Source organism: Mustela putorius, unplaced genomic scaffold, assembly GCF_011764305.1.
Source record: "Mustela putorius furo isolate JIRA1106 unplaced genomic scaffold, ASM1176430v1.1 tig00003863_pilon_pilon_pilon, whole genome shotgun sequence".
In the NCBI taxonomy this organism is placed as follows: domain Eukaryota; kingdom Metazoa; phylum Chordata; class Mammalia; order Carnivora; family Mustelidae; genus Mustela; species Mustela putorius.
The window spans coordinates 1,147,904-1,152,544 of record NW_025422015.1 but is presented as its reverse complement, the minus strand read 5'-3'; positions in this window follow the sequence as shown (position 1 = coordinate 1,152,544).

The window sequence follows — 4,641 nt, the reverse complement described above, 5'->3', positions numbered from 1 at the left end:
GAGAGACAGAGGGAGAGGGGGAGAAGGAGAATCAAGCCAGATTCACACCCAGCATGGAATTCTATTGATCATGGAAGCTCAGTCTTACAACCCTGAGATCATGATGTGAACTGAAATCAAGAGTCAGAGCCTTAACCAAGTGAGCCACCCTGGCACCCCAGTTTAATCTGTGATTTTAATTATAGTCTTAATTGTTTATAACAATTTTACTTGAGAAATTTTGTGAACCCAATGGTATTTTAGTTTATATAGAGACCATGTGAAGGTTAGAAGTATAATTTGAAGCATAAGCATTCACATTTTGTCAGTTTGTAATGAGGTACATGGTGTAGCATTATTATGATGTAACACATTCCTCAGGTAGGATAAACAAACAAGCAAATCAAATAAAGTGCTCTTGCAGCATCTTCCATGTGTTGAGACTGTACTCAGTGCTACTGGAGAAGGAATTAGCACCAAGTTGCCTTTCCCTCTGTCAAGGAGCTTCTAAGATACTAGGTCATATTTTCTTATATTAACTGAATATAATATGGTGGGTATGGTAAGTGGCATCAGGATAATAAAATGTCAAGGGGTTTTAGAAGTGAAAGGCATCCCAGTGGTTGAAGGGGAGTGATGTGGGATACCATTTTAAATGGGACTTGAAGGATTGAAAAGATTTCGACTGTATCAGGAAGAATACATTTCAGATGGATAAGCAAAGGTGGAAATGTCCAGGGCATAGTATAAAAGAATAAGTGGGTGGGTTTTGCTGAAACAGGTTCTGTAGAGGGTAGGATGAGGCTGGAGCAGAGGGTTGGGTTTCCTGTGGAAGGCTTTGACTAGGACACAAATGGATCCTTAATTCCCTAATCAGTAGGGACACGAATGGTTTTTCAGTTGGTAGTGACATGATCAGTTTTTTAGACGGATTAAAATCTCCAGTAGTATTCAGGAAAAACAATTTTGTCAAGGAAAACACTGGAAGCATTAAGACTGCTTGGAGTTTTTTGCAATAATCTTGGTGAGTAGCAAGGATCAGATGACATCAGGAAGATGGGAAACTGGATATTGATCCAAGCAGTCCTAAGAATTTGGCTATGGGAAGTTCGGATTCACAAATGCTGTGACCTCTTTTCCTTTTATGTTCAGAATTTGCTTTTACTTTAATAAACCCACTTCTATAAAAATTTCATGTCCAAGTAGAAATAAATTCCTTGTAAAACAAACTAAACCCTCCAGTTTGTGCACAAAACTTAAAAAGGAAAATAGTGAAAAGATGTTATAACTTATCAATTTAATCTGTTCTTTGGTGGGTACTGAGCAAAAAATGATAAAAGTAGCAGTAATGTGGATAATTAATCAAATCAATGCATTTTTGTACTATTATGCCTATTGGTTTAAATGTAAATGATTAAAACAAATTTGGCTTAAAAAAAAGATTATATTTATTTGACACACAGAGAGAGAGAGGGAGATTGCAAGCAGGGAAGAAGGGTAAAGAGAGAAGCAGCTTCTTTGCTGAGCAGGAAGCCTTTCTTGGAACTTGATCCCAGGACCCAGGGATCATGACCTGAGCCAAAGGCAGACACTTAACTGACTGAGCCACCCAGGCACCCAACAAATTTGTCTGTTTTTATAATAATTCTTCAACAATTACAATTTTTCTCCTCACTGGGAAAATTTCGACTCATATGCTCTCAATAAAGATTTCAAGTATAGATAAGGATGAGTAGCATATTTCAATATGTACTGAACACTTGAAAAATTATTTAAAAAAGTAAATAAAATAAAACCTTATCTTTGTATTATAGGAGTTTTCCCAACAAAGAAAAAAAAACAAACAAACATTGACAAGGAAGTTCAGTTTTCTTTAACTTTTATAAATCAATAAGATGTAAATGTCATCCATATTAAATCCAAAGTACACATTGTATTTCCTTATAATTTTTTCTGTGAACTCTGTTTATGTCTTTTGGCTCACAAGTTATATATACATATTTGTATTTGTATTTAGTATTTGCTGTCTAAAATGTAAAGCCTTGTTTGTTAGCATAACAACATCATTTCTCAAATTATACCTTGACATTTACTCTGAAGCACTTGCCCCTTGGTCAATCTATTTCATAATAAAAACTTAGCCAAAAATTTATTTTCGCTTTTGTTTCCTTTGCCTTTGGAGACATATCTTGAAAGAAGTTGTTGTGGCTGATATCGAAGAGGTTACTGCCTATGTTCTCCTCTAGGGTTCTGATGGATTCCTGTCTCACGTTGAGGTCTTTTATCCATTTTGAGTTTATCTTTGTGTATGGTGTAAGAGAATGGTTGAGTTCCATTCTTCTACATATAGCTGTCCAGTTTTCCCAGCACCATTTATTGAAGAGACTGTCTTTTTTCCACTGTATATTTTTTCCTGTTTTGTCGAAGATTAATTGACCATAGAGTTGTGGGTCCATATCTGGGCTCTCTACTCTGTTGCACTGGTTTATGTGTCTGTTTTTATGCCAGTACCATGCTGTCTTGGTGATCACAGCTTTGTAGTAAAGCTTGAAATCAGGTAACGTGATGCCCCCAGTGTTATTTTTGTTTTTTAACATTTCCTTAGCGATTCAGGGTCTCTTCGGATTCCATACAAATTTTTGGATTATTTGCTCCAGCTCTTTGAAGAATACCAGTGGAATTTTGATTGGAATAGCATTAAAAGTATAGATTGCTTTAGGCAGTATAGACATTTTAACAATGTTTATTCTTCTAATCCAAGAGCATGGAATGGCCTTCCATCTTTTTGTGTCTTCTTCAATTTCTTTCATGAGTGTTCTGTAGTTACTTGAGTAGAGATCCTTTACCTCTTTGGTTAGGTTTATTCCCAGGTATCTTATGGTTCTTGGTGCTATAGTAAATGGAATCGATTCTCTAATTTCCCTTTCTGTATTTTCATTGTTAGTGTATAAGAAAGCCACTGATTTCTGCACATTGACTTTGAACTTTTGGGACCTCACCAAAATCAAAAGCTTCTGCACAGCAAAGGAAACAGTCAAAAAAAAAAAAAAAACAAAAAAAAACAAAGAGGCAACCCACAGAATGGGAGAAGATATTTGCAAATGACAGTACAGACAAAAGGTTGATATCCAGGATCTATAATGAACTCCTCAAACTCAACACACACAAAAGAGGCAATCATATCAAAAAATGGGCAGAAGATATGAACAGACACTTCTCCAATGAAGACATACGAATGGCTAGCTGACACATGAAAAAATGTTCATCATCACTAGCCATCAGGGAGATTCAAATTAAAACCACATTGAGATTTCACCTTACACAGTTAGGAGGGCCAAAATTAACAAGACAGGAAACAACATGTGTTGGAGGGGATGTGGAGAAAGGGGTACCCTCTTACACTGTTGGTGGGAATGCAAGTTGGTGCAGCCTCTTTGGAGAACAGTGTGGAAATTCCTAAAGAAATTAAAAATAGAACTTCCCTATGACCCTGCAATTGCACTCCTGGGTATTTTCCCCAAAGATACAGATGTAGTGAAAAGAAGGGCCATCTGTACCCCAATGTTTATAGCTGCAATGGCCATGGTCGCCAAACTTTGGAAAGAACCCAGATGGCCTTCAACGGGTGAATGGATAAGGAAGATGTGGTCCATATACACTATGGAGTATTATGCCTCCATCAGAAAGGATGAATACCCAACTTTTGTAGCAACATGGACAGGACTGGAAGAGATTATGCTGAGTGAAATAAGTCAAGCAGAGAGAGTCAATTATCATATGGCTTCACTTACTTATGGAGCATAACAAATAGCATGGAGGGCATGGGGAGTTAGAGAGGAAAAGGGAGTTGGGGTGAATTGGAAGGGGAAGTGAATCATGAGAGACTGTAGACTCTGAAAAACAATCTGAGGGGTTTGAAGTGGCAGGGGGGTGGGAGGTTGGGCTACCAGGTGGTGGGTATTATAGAGGGCACAGATTGCATGGGCACTGGGTGTGGTGAAAAAATAATGAATACTATCATGCTGAAAATAAATAAATTAATTAACAAAAAGGCCTTAGCCAAGGTAGCACAAATTGTAAAGTTTTTAAAAAGTGCATTGCAATAAAAGGTACAAATTTGTTTTTTAAAAATTTTTTAATTTTTTCAGCGTAACAGTATTCATTATTTTTGCACCACACCCGGTGCTCCATGTAATCCGTGCCCTCTCCAATACCCACCACCTGGATCCCCCAACCTCCCACCGCTGCCCCTTCAAAACTATCAGATTGTTTTTCAGAGTCCATAGTCTCTCATGGTTCACCACCCCCTTCCAATTTCCCTCAAATCCCTTCTCCTCTCCATCTCCCCTTGTCCTCCATGCTATTTGTTATGCCTAGAATTCTCAAATTTCAGGTAGATTATAAACTGTGTACATCAGAATAATATATATTTCTTTAATTTGATGAAAGCATAGTAAACACTTGAATGAATATGTAGAACACACCTATAAAGGTACATGGTTCAACAGGGAAGTCCACTTCTTTCTCTCCCTCTGAGCCCTATCCCCATGTGTGTGCACATACTCTCTCTCTCTCTCATTCTCAAATAAAAAAGAACATATTAGCTATGTGGCATATTTTCCTTTGCACCAGTTTGCTCTCACTTTAATTTTGTAAATTGCT